This window comes from Lynx canadensis, chromosome A2 (assembly GCF_007474595.2).
Source record: "Lynx canadensis isolate LIC74 chromosome A2, mLynCan4.pri.v2, whole genome shotgun sequence".
In the NCBI taxonomy this organism is placed as follows: Eukaryota; Metazoa; Chordata; class Mammalia; order Carnivora; family Felidae; genus Lynx; species Lynx canadensis.
This window is the reverse complement of record NC_044304.2, coordinates 9515164-9527414: the sequence shown is the minus strand read 5'-3', so window position 1 is coordinate 9527414 and position 12251 is coordinate 9515164. Positions and strand designations below refer to the sequence as shown.

General features: G+C 63.5%; 1 long non-coding RNA gene across 1 annotated transcript; it reads left to right on the top strand.

Moving 5' to 3' along the window:
* The first annotated feature begins 4712 nt into the window (after nt 1-4712).
* On the top strand, nt 4713-11268 carry LOC115504773. The gene is made up of 2 exons (XR_003965812.1): nt 4713-4879; nt 5723-11268. It is a non-coding gene; the product is annotated as an uncharacterized LOC115504773 (long non-coding RNA).
* Nucleotides 11269-12251: the final 983 nt, after the last annotated feature.

Sequence of the window (12251 nt, the reverse complement as noted above, 5' to 3'; positions counted from 1 at the left end):
CGGATACAGAACAAGTAAAAAAAAAAATTTTAAGTATAATAACGTCCCCCAATATTGCCGGGGACATAACTTACGGTACAAAGTGATTCCTTGTTTCTCTGAAAATCAGCTTCAACGGGGTGTCCTGCGTTTTATCTGGCAGGAGTACTTGAAGGTCTCAAGCCCCCTAGCCCCCCTCCTCCCCAGGGATGGCGAAAAGATACTAGCTAACAGTACTGAGCAAACGCACCTTGAGGTGAGCACTGTTATCCCATTTTACAGATAGGGAAACGGAGGCTCAGAGAGCTTTCGGTAACTTGCCTAGACAGTGAGCGAGTGACCCCCGACTGGAACCCGGGCACGTTGGTCGCAGTCCACCAGCGGGTTGGAGCTGGCACACCCCCCTCCTCCACGGGCGGGGGGGATGGGGCTGGGACACGAAGGTTCCCCTGGTTTCTGGTGGCAACAGGATCCTCAGCCCCGTCCCGCAGCCCGGGATCCGTGCCACCCCCCGGCGGCGCCCCTCCTCCCAGGACACCGAGGCAGTGGGAGGGGCGGGAGGCGGCCTCAGGGGGGCTCCGCTCCCCGGCTGCGGCTCGGCCTCGCCCTCCTCCAGGCCGGGAGGATCCGCCGTCTGCGCCCGCCGGCAGGGGGAGGGGGAGGGTTATTTTTACCTCCCTCCAGGCAGCCGGGGCGACAGGAAGTGAGCGCGCGGCCCGCCAGATGTGGGGAGCCAGGCAGCTGGGAGCAGCCACAGCTGGACTGGCGGCCGGCCGGGGTCGGGGGGGAGGGGGCGGGGTCTGCGGGGGGCGGATCCCAGGCCTCAGGTCCCCTCTTTGTTCCCCGCCGCCCTAGCCTCGTGTCCGAGGTCCCCTCTCACCCCCCCCCCCCCCCCCCGCTCATCTCGGTGGTGGCCTTGCTGTCCCCCATCTGTGCGCCGGTGCCTTCGGTGCTCGCAGGCTCTGGGGGCCCGGGCGGGAGGGGGGACGCTGCTCCCCGACGTGGGGTCCCCCGAGTCCCAGCAGAGTGTGGGGGGGGAGACGGCCCCTCATCGGCCCCGCCTGCCACCGCCATTGTTTACCCGTCGGCTGCCTCCTAGGAAACTTAACCCGCCCGCGGTAATTTTATTTGGGAACTTCGGCCAGTTGCCATAGCAACCCCCAGTGACGTCAGAGGGGCTGGGGCCCGAAATCCCCGGGAAAGGGGGGATGGGATTAGGGGGGAGACCCCCAGGAGGGCCCCTCCTTAACCCTGCGCCTGCCAGGTCCCGGTCTGAGGGGAGAGGGCAGCCAGATGTGACACCTCTCGGGCGCCCCCATTCTGGCGCGGTGCCAGGTGAGGGTGGCAGGCCAGGCCCTGATGTCATCCGGTGCTGGGTGGGTGGTGAGTCAGTCCTCGGGTGGGGGCTGGGCCAGGCCTGGGGGCTATTCCTGTCTGACTCACCCCTCCAGTGCCCCTGAGCAACACCCAGACGCTGCCCTAGGGATTTCAGGCCCCAGGCTGGGGGGAGGGGGTGGGGGTCCCCACAGATCCCTGGGGCCTCAGCTTCTCTCAGCCGTAGGTGGGTAGGCAAGGGCTTCCCTGGTGCTGTCACCCGGGCCGAGGGTGGCTCAGTGGAAGGGTTCGTGGCAGTGAACTGGGGCCACCTCGTAAAGTCGCTCCCCGGATGTGGGGAATGGCTGGAACTGGCTAGGGAGGGGGCAGGTGGTGGGATCCCTGCTCCGTCCACAACACAGCCCGTCACTAGGGCGATGGGAGGCAGGGGCCCTGACTGGCACGGAGGAGCACACGCGCGCCAGGGGGGCTGGGCTGGGAGGAGCCACCCTAACCACAGTGACGTGGGACTTCCTCGGCAGGGCCTGTTTGATGTCTCTGTGTGCAGCGTTGCCATGGGGCCCGGCAGGCAGCCGTGCGTGTGAGCTGGGGTGACCTATGGGGCGGCTGGGTCTGTCAGGGTCCCTTGACCCAGCACCCCCCCGTCCCGGGCCCACAGGACTGCATGTACCTGGTGTACCTCCGGGCACTCGCTTATCCAACTTTTACCCCAACCTGGGCCCTGGGCCGGGACATTCCTCATCTCATCTCAGAGCCTTGGCGTAACTGCAAACTGCACGTTTTCAATATAAGGAAACTGAGGTTCGGAGAGATGTGATCACTTGGCCAACGATATTCAGCCAGAAAGTTGGGGAGCAAAGATTTGAAATTCAGTTCTTCCACCCTGCTCCCCTCGTCCATCCATCACACTGTTCTCATTGTTTCTCAAATACCCCAGGCATGTTTCTGCCTCGGGACCTTTGCACTGGCTGTTCCCTCCACCTTGAACTTCTCCTCCAGATGTCTGGACGGCTCCTCCTTCACCTCCTAGAAGTCTTTGTTCAAGTGTCACCTGGTCTTCATGCAGCCTTTCCTGACCTGGCCCCCACCTCCTCAGCCCCCTTCTATTTTCCCTTAGTGTGGATCACCCAACACACAATATATCTTTATACCTGTTTTGTGTGTGTTCCCTACAGATGTCAGTCCCATGAGGGCAAAGCTTTTTTTTCTGGCTCGTTCTCTGCTGTGGTCTCCGGTGCCCAGAACAGTGCCTGGCACACAGCAGGCACTCAGCGAATGTTTGAAGAACGAACAGACGGGCGTGTGTGTGATCCCTATGCCACTTGACCACTTAAGCTGGCCTCACCCTGGCCCTGTCCCCCTATCCCTCCCTGTCGTGACAAAGGATCTGTTGGCTAGTTTGGAGAACTCCTATCCCTGTTGGCTGCTGTCCCTGGGTAAACTGGCCAACTCAGGACCAGGGCGTACGGGGCAAGCACTGGGGGATCCAGAGGGAGAGCTGGTGGCACCTGAGGTCCCTCCAAGCTTAGTGAGCTGGGTCGTCTGGGGTTATAAAGGGCCTTGGCACAGATATCCCTGGAGGACAGCATGGAGGAGGCATTTCTGCTAAATGTGTGCCCAACTGGACTAATGCCAGGCGAGGGATGGTTCTGGATGGGAGGCTTGTTCTGGGGTCCGAAGGAAGCATTCTGGAGGTGCAGCGTGGGGGGGGGGGGCGGTTGTAATTTGGCCACTTTCTATTTGGTCTGTTTCTGAAATGACAAGCCTGTGTGTGTGTCTCCACAGGGAGACCCTGGATTCTGAGAACTCCGTTCCCCTGTGCTTCGCTGCTCAGGAGGCCATGTGGCAAGTACCCCACCCCTCTCTGGGCCCCACCCCGAGTCGGGGAATTCTGTGCCACCCCAAATCTTCCCCCAGGGCCCCACAGGCTGCTCTGCCCCCTCCTGCCCCAACCTGCCAGATCCTGCCCCTTGGGCCCCACAGAGAAGAAAGACCCAGGAACCCCCCAGGCTGGGTCCCATGGGATGGGAACGAGGTGTGGCTTCCGCCGGCTTCTTCCAATTCCCACCAAGATCCAAGGTGGGAGCCGGCTGAGCTGAACTGAGGAAACGGAGAACTCGGGAGGAAGCCTGGGGTACGAGGTGACCCAGAGGCATCCAACCAGCCCCTATGGTCCCCTGCCTGGGCCTGCTGCCGGGTCCCCACTCCCCAGCGTTACCCTTACTTCCCAGGAGTTGGGTGGTGAACAATCTGACCCCCCCCCACCCCCAATTATATGACTTGGGAAATGTTGGGAGTGGGGGGAGAAAAACGGCCCCCAAAGCGATGCCCACACAGGTCTGTGTGTGTGTGTCCACAGACACACAGCCAGAGGAGGGTCCTCTGGCTCCAGAACCCCTCGCGCCATGGCACCATAGGGGTGGCCGTGGTGGCGATCTGGCGCCATCGGCCCCTGTCCCATCTTGGAGAGGGTGAAGTGGCAGTTAGGCATGCCCAAGGAGGCTGTCTTGGCGGTAGAGGGCACCCCGCCCCTCCTTTGGTTAGTTTTGTTCCTGGCCCCCCACCTGGGCACAAGGCCAGGCCCCAAGGCAGGGCCCCGTCCTGGGGAACAATGCCTCCGTGTTTCTCCCGGTGGAGGGGAGGCCGGTGGAGGATGTGGTGGGACAGACGCAGGCAGGGAAGGAGGGAGGGATCCAGGGAGGGACTCTATCCCAGGGAGACTCCAGTAGCTGGGGAGTTTCCCAGAGCCCCTGGGTGGGTGGGGGATGGGGATGATGGGAAGCCAGAACCCGGAGGCAACCTTGATCCAGGGACCACCTGGACTGGGGTCGGAGGCTTCCATGGCAGCAGGAGAGGGTTGGATGGGATAAAAGGAGGGACTTCCTGGGGCTGGAGAAGGCACTGAGGGACCGGAGGAAGTGGGGATTGGTGTTTGGCAGGAGCCCAGACGCCCAGGCCCGTGCCTCCCAAGGAAGGGTACATACACAGCAGAAGTATGTCCTCCGTCTGGCGCCATTTCTCCCCCCACCCCTTCCCCATCTCCCCTGCCCCTGCCCACGGCCTCCAGCGTTTCTCTTCCTGCGCAGGGGCAGGACTTTGCCAAGAGGGGTTTGGGGGTGCGAGGGGCATTAGGACCCCTGCTTCTGTCCTTCCTCCCGCAGGGAGAGCCTAAGCTTAAAATCTGGGGCTGCTTCTCGAGTCCAGGACCCGGAGGGGGGAAGCTGGGCTGGGTTTGGGGGCCCAGGTGGAGTCGGGACAAGGAGGGAGAAAGTTGGGGCTGAGTTGGGGGACCAGAGAGAGAAAGTGGGGGCGGACCGGCTCCGGGGGCACATGACGGCGGCGCCCGCCCCGCCCCGCCCCGCGCCCGCCCCCTGTCCGGCCCGGGGGGAGGAGACGGGAAGGTTTTAAAAGCGATTCGGCCCCGCGGCGGGCCGGCCAGTGAGTGGGATGGAGCCGGGCCCGCGACCGACCCCGGCCCGTCTCGGGTCCGCCGCCCGCCCGCGTCTCTGCCGCCGGGCCCGGGGCGGCGGCCGGAGCCCCGAGTGCCGGCTCCCCTCCCCCGCGGGTGAGTCGGGGAGGGAACCGGGAGGGAGGCGGCGGCGCCGCGGCGACGGCGGCAACTTTTCTGCGCCGGACTCGTGGGCGGAGTGGGGGGGTGCGCCCGGCGGGTCCCCAGCGCTTGGAGAGGGGGAGGGCGCCGCCCCGCCGCCGGTGGTTCTGTGTGTGTGTGGGGGGGGTGTGCAGCGGGGATCGTGCATCTGGCGGCGGCGGTGGCGGCAGAGTCCCGGGGCGCCCCCTACGGAGCGGGGGAAGGGCAGCCCAACATTTACCCCCTCCCCAGGAGACCCCTGGCCACTCCCCCCACCGGAGACCCTTGAGAGCGTGGTGGGGAGGGCGGGTCCCATAGTCACGGGGGCAGGTCCAGGTGGGCCGGGAGTCAGCGGCAGGGTGGGAAGGGGGAGGGCATATGCCCGGGCTGGGGTGGGGAGGGATGGATACACACGGGTACCTGGGCTCCTAGGGTGCCTCTCAGGGCTTTGGTGGGGATGGGGCTGGAGGAGTGGGTGGGTGGGGGTCTCCCAGAGTTCCGTGGATGGCGGGTGACACGGTGGTTCAAGTTCTTGACATGTCGGCCAACGAGTGGAGGGAAGGCCTTCCATTGAGCAGATGGGCTTGGGGGCCCCAAGGTGTAGCCCCAGCTTGGTGGAGATTGGGGCACCCCTCCCCTCCCTCTTGGCTCCTCCGGGCGCAGGAGAGAGGAGCTCATTTCAAGGTTGCTTAGGAAGGGGGCCAGGTGTGGGAGATTCCTGGAGGGGTGACTCCCCAGTCCCGTGCCCCGCGAGCGGCCCGCAGTCCTCATGCCCTTGGGCTGCAGGCCCCTGACTAAAACCTGAACCTTGTATTCTAGCCCCACACTGACCTCTGACCCCAGCACTGGACTTGACTGCCACCAGAGCCCCCAGCCCTACACTGACTTGCCTATTCAGCCCAGCCAGGCCCAGCCAGACCCAGTGGCCTCCCGAATGCCTTGAAGGTGCAGTCGGCTCTCTTGTCACCTGCCCCGTTCCTGCCCCAGTCCTAACCAGCTGCTCGCTCACGATGACGGGTGCCGTGTGAGGTTAAAGCTGGGGGGCGGTGTGGGACCCCTGGCATGAAGGCTGTCCTCCGGCAGCTCTTCCCATGCCCGCCAGAGCTGGAGGGCAGTACCCGACAGGTGCCCCGGCTTAGAGGCGAGGTGATGTGGGACACACCCTGTCCGCTCGCCCACGCACCCTGCCCGGGCCGGCCCCTGCGCATGTGTTCACACGCCGCAGTCCCGGGAAGGCACGTCCTGGGAAGGCACGGGCCCTGGGGCCTGGTGCCAGCTCCGTCCTAGCTCCCAGAAGGGCACCCGTTGCCCTCTGCCCTTGCAGGATGTCCTCTGGGAGCTCCTTCGAGACCCCAACTGGCAGGCCTCGTCTGTGGGCCCAGAGGGGGCCCTAAAATAGCTGCCGGCCTAGCCCAGGGCTGGCACGCGGAGCACATGCGTGACAGGGCGTGTCCAGGGGGGTCGGGCCTGTCTGTGCTAGCCCGGCCTCCAAGTCTCTGCAGACCCTTGCTCACTGGAGAGAAATCTCGGAGGCAGATGCTCCAGGGGTCCTCCCAGGGCCCCGGTACCAACCTCTGCCTGTTGTAAGTGGAGGCCAGATGTTCTGCGCTGGCCGCAGCTGCTGAGCAGCCCCTGTCGCTACTGCAGTCCCAGGGTAACTGGCATCATGGTCCGGGTGGGTGTAAGTGGGGTGACCTGCTTCCTATGGGCCCAGGTGGCACTTGGATATACCTTAAAGCATTTTTTCAGAGTGTGCCCTTCACCTTGGGAAGCTGAGCGGAGGGGCTCTGTTTTCGGTGAAGAATACTGCTGGGAACCCTGGGTGGTCGCAAAAAGACACCTTCCTGCCCCTCGCTGGGCTGTCTGGCCAGCCCTTTTCCACTCTGGACGCGCTTTCTGCCAGGAGCAGACCTGGCTTTCCTTTAGATTTGCTGCATGACCTTGGGCCCGGCCCTGAATTCCTCTGGGCCTCGGTTTCTCCGTCTGTAAATGGGGAGCACCAGAAAACAAGCGGAAGAGAGTGCATTTCCCCTCCTTGTCGCGGGCGCTCGCCTTCAGATCCCTTTTGGGGCACCCTGGCCACCTTCCCTCCTGCCATCAGGTGTCCTGGGTGGACAAGGAGATGTGTTGGAAAAGGCTGGTCACCTGGAGAGGTCGTACACGGAGGGCAGCGGGCGTAGGCGTGTGGGAATCCTTGGGCAGAGAAGGACGCCGCCATGCTGGGCACGGCTGAGTCATGCTCCAGCAGCGCCTTGCCCCAGGGTGCTGGAGCTGGCGCCACCCTGGGTGTGGTCACTGAGCTGTGGCCCTGGGCAGAGCAGGCCTGGGTGGTCTGGGATGGGGGGCCTGGGTGGTGAGCGGCCAGGAAGCTTGAGACTTGAAGACCTTTGGCCTTCCCCTGGCCTGGGTCTGGCATCACCATCCAGGACTGTGGTCACCCACGCCCTTAGAATGCCTTGAGGATCCTGGGGACCCCTCAGCCTTGGGCCTGGGAGTTTTGGGGGTGCTGAGGAAGGAGGACAAGGCCCAGAAGCCCGTGATTCGCCTCGAGGCTGGCGGCCCCCCTGCCAAAGGCAGGCCAGGGCTACGATGGGGACGTATGGGGACAAGGCAAGAGGTGAACATGGCAATAGGGTGTGCCCCTCAGTTAAGGGCTCTCGGTGTGGATGTTGGGGGGGGGGCCTGGGAATTCCGTGACTGATCCTAGGGGGATTGAAGTTTAAGGCAGGGGTTGGAGTGTGGTGTGGTGTGGCTGGGCACAGTGGGGGCTGGGATGTGACTTGCACGGTTCCCCTATTTATAACAAGTGATTCAGTCCTCACTTACTCACCCCTTCCTGGGCCTGCCCCCTCCCCCCGGCCCTGGGTGGGCAGTGGGGGCCCACCCACTTGCCACTGTCCTGCCTGCCTCCACCCAGGTGCCAGCCTCTGAGCGTCGCCCGTCGGGATGGTTGTTACGGTTGCTGTGTTGGGATCAGGGTAATGGATGGGGGGCTGGTGGTCAGGCGGCACTTGGCCGAGCAGCCCAGGTTGGCGGCTGGCTCTGGGCCCGGTCCAGGGAGCCTCTGCGGAGAGTCTAGGCCCATTAGGCAAAGCGTTAGTGACAGGCTGGGAGGGCGGGCGGTGGCGGGCAGGGCGGGGCCTGCAGCCCTTGGTATTTTCCGATCCCAGCTGCTCCGAGAGGGTGGAAAGTATTTGGGGACCAGGCTTGGGGGCGGTGGTGGTGGCGCCCCCGGCGGAAGCTGCCCCTGATTCATTCTTGGAGCATGGGGTTGGGGGGTGGTGACAGTAAGCCTGCCTGCTTGTGTCTCGTGCCTCCACGCCCTGTACTCAGGCATACATACATACATCCGTGTGGCTTGGGGCCTGCTCTGCTCCTCCGGCCCAGGGGCCCATCTTCCCCCCCACGCCTCCAGCTGCCAAGGACTTGGCCCTCCCTGGACACCCATCTCCCATGAGCCTGAGAGGCACACCTTTGGTAACAGGGGTCCCGGCTCCTGGGCACCTGCACGGCAGCGCCCCATCCATGAGAGACCCAGGCCTTTTGTGCCTTTGGGGATGGGGAGTGGCCTTGGCCCCGGCCTGGGGCTCTGTGCAGGGGAAACCCCACAGGAAACGGGCCTGGCCAAATGGCCGCCCTTCCCGTTCTCGTCCCTGGGACACGAATGTGCTGTCTCACTTCCGGAGGCGGCCCAGGGAGGCCGGCCGCCCTGCAGGGCCTTGTCTGCTCCCGGTTGGTGCCCCCAGACCCTGAAGGGACAGGGCTGGGGCCTGATGGGAAAGCCGGTGGCCACTGTGTGTGTGTGTGTGTGTGTGCGCCCCCGCGCGCGCGCCTGTATGTATGCGAGGGGTCGGGGAACAGAGCAGGACATCTCTTAACACCTGTCTCCCAGTGACGGGCGCCACCATATGTGGGTGCCAGGGTCCCACCAGTGTTTGGACTCTTCACTGCCACTGTCTTTTCTGTTTCTGCCTGATGATGACAGCATGGCCCCATTCTAATTACATGTACCACTTGTGAGATCCTTACCACGGCATTATCTCTGCTTTGTGGATGGGGAAAGGGAGGCCCAGAGGGGTTGAGTGGCTTTCTAGGAGTCACCCAGCTAGGATGCTACAGAACCAGGGTTCAGAGCTGCCCAAACTGGCTCCAGAGTTGGGGCCTCCTGGCCAGGGGGCTCTTATCATTAAGGAGAGCTCCGTTTACGACACGCAGGCTGGCGTCATGGGCTTGTGATCATGCGGTTCACGGGGTCTCCCCTGCTCGGAAGGACCTGAGCTTGGGTTAATGCTCTTCTCTCAGCGTCTTGAAATTCGCAAGTTGTGAAGAAGGGACCCCGCAATTTCATTTTGCACTGAGCACTGACAATCATGTAAGGCGGTCCTGGTGCTGGGTGCTTGTGAATGACATACGCTCTTGGTGAAACCTCCCTGTGCTGTGCGGTTGAGGCCCTGGGCTGTTTTACAGATGGGGAAACTGAGGCTTGGAGGGCATTTGGGAAACTGCAGAGTGGAGATTTGCACCTTGGGCCTGCGTCCGGTGCTCTGGGGATGTGTGTGCCCACGGGAAGAGCTGGGTACCCGCTGTCGGCATCCGCTCTGATGGGGTGCAGGCTAAGGCTTGGCCACTGAGGAGACGGGGCCACGGGAGGGGGGAGAGGCCCTGGTGGTTTCCTCCTGCCCTTCAGGCTTCTAGGAAGTGGCGCCAGCTGGGGTGAGATCACTTCCTCACCCGCCTGCCCGCCACCCCATCGACTTCCTCTCCTCATGGCCCCGTTTAGCCTGCCCAGGGCTTACTGGGGGGGGGGGGGGGGGGAAAGGGGGGGAACCTGGCTCTGGAAGTCCCTGCAGCCCTCTTAGCTCAGAGGGATCCTTGGAGCATCTCTACCTCTCCGGGCCTGGGCCTGGGCCTGAGCGTGTGGCTGCGGTGGGGGCGTCCAGCCTGGTGGTCCAGCATTGCCTTCAGCCGCCGCCGTGTGTGGGGAGAGGGCTTCCCTACCAGGCCTCAGCGGGGACGTGGAGCACAGATGTCTTCAAATCTCATTTACCTCCTTTGCTCTCTCTCCCCCCCCACCCTCAGGTGCCAACCTCCGGTCCCACCCGGTGCCCCCCAACCCCTGTGCCATGGCCGGCTGGGGTTCCTGGGGATGGGATTTGCTGCCTGTCACAAATCACATTGCCAGGGATTTCCAACCGACCCTGAGCCCTGCCTCTGGGGCTGCCGCCACCGCCTTCGCTGCTGAGGACGCTGCCCGGGGATAGGGCCGGGGATGGGAGGCCGAGAGGCCCCCCGCCCCCCGCTGCCTGCGTCTGGCCTGGGGAGCAGGGCTTAGCTGCTTGTGAGCAGAGTCCACACCAAGTCGTGTTCACAGTGGCTAAGTTCCGCCCCCCGGGACCCCGCCTCCTCTGGCCCTGCCGCCCGCCTGTCCCACTGTCCGGGCCTCCCTGGGCTCTGCCTCCTGTGCCTACTGAGCTGAAACACAGTTGATTTGTGCAGACTGGCTCAGTTCAGCAGGAACAGGAGTCGAGCCCCCTCGAAGCCTGTGCAGCCTGCCTTCCTCGGGTGGGCTGATTCCTAGGGGAAGAGCTGAGGACCCAGACCCAGACCTGTGTTAGGCGGAGGGACTTGGGGGAGGGGCAATATAGCCTGGAATGGGGTGGGTGGACCCAGCTGTCTGCTGTAGGCGCCCTCCCCCAACTCTGTACGTGGGGGTCCTGCCCCCTGCACAGTCCTGCTTCCGGCTGAGGCTGGACAGAACTCCTAGGGAGAATGGGCAGGTGGGTGGGTGGCCCTCCCACTAGAAAGGGAAGCCATCTGGGTCCCTATCCCCTCCCAGTAACCCTCCCAGCCTGGAGCCTTGGCCTTTTCTCTCCCAGGCCTGGTGGGACGTGGGCCAGGCCTGTACCTTCCCAGCAGCCAGTTACTCAAGAGGAAGCTGCCCTGGGCCCCCAGACCGTTAAATGCCAACTCCGGCTTCCGGAACCAGGCTGGCCTGACCTGAGTGTGCCTGGCCTCTTCTCCCTGAACCCTGCGGCGTCCTAACTTTGGGGGTGTGGGGAGGGCTGTGACACTCTCCGGGCACGTGGAGCAGGGAGCAAGGTCCCTTGTGGGCCCAGAAAGGACACAGGTGGGCCTGTTGAGTCCGCCGGTGGCCCTGTAGTGCACCTGCTACTACAAGACCTGAGACTGTCCAGTATCAGATGGGATGGACTCTGAGTGCGACCAGGCAGAGAGAAGCCCCCTAGGCTGTCAGGGCTGGCCCAGGGTACCCTTTCACCCAGGGATAGGGGCGTACTTCAGCTCGGGGCAGGGTTTGTGCTGTGTGTTGCTGCTGTCCAATTAAATAAAACCTGCCTCCTACCTCATTCCTGAAGGTCTGGTAGTTTGTGATTTACTCCCTTCCTCCTGTCGCTGGAGTTTTGGCTTTTCAGGTGGGGAGGACCGATGGGCTTGAATTTACTGTCCCTGTACCCTGAGCTCCTGACTTCCCAGGATCCCTATGCCTGTCCCACCTGTTGTGAGGAAGGTCGCAAGTTTAGTCACACAGGGCAGAGAAAGCTGGAAAGGTGACCTTGAGGGATGTCCTAGGATGGGGGTGGGGGGGAGGGCTGATGCAATGGCAGGGAGAGCTGTTCTAGGAAGAATCTAGATGGGGTCATAATGAGGAGTACCCCAAGCCAGGGCCTATTGAACCCAACCTCAGGTGGCAGTGGGGGGTGACCCCGAGGGAAACGCTGGGCATTCAGAGATGGCTGGGGCCCGAGGGTCTTGAGCTAGTGATATTTGGGGGTGGCGGAGAGATAAGGGAGAATTCAGGCCTCAGGTTAGACTTGACCTGCTGGTGTCCGAGAATGCTGGCAGGGAACTCGTGCTGGAGGTGTGCGTGGGTTACGAGGGAATCCCCGGGCCCAAGGGGGACATTTTTGGATGACTTTGAGAGCTGAGGGGCATAAGAAGGGAGCCCCGAGGACGGCATTTGTAGGCAGCTGAGACTGTAAGGGGTGAAGCAAATGCTCGGCACCGAGCCTGCCCCCTCTACCCTCAATCACGCCTCTAGGCGGCGCAAAAGAACACGCCGGCACATACCTGCGGGAACAGGGGAGGCGGGGCAGATGGGACCGTCTCCAATGGGCCCTCTCGGGCAGAGGGCAGTGCCACGAACCAATCGCTGTGCCCAGCGCTGCCGATGCCCCGCCCACGACCGCGCGCGCTGTCTCGGCGCCCTCTGGCGGTCAGCTCCACCCAGCACTGCTCTGTACCCCGCCTGGCCGCGAAGCCCGTCCTCGTTTGCCCCGGCCCTGACAGTGACCCAGACACACTTGTTCATCTATCCGCCACACCCTAAAGA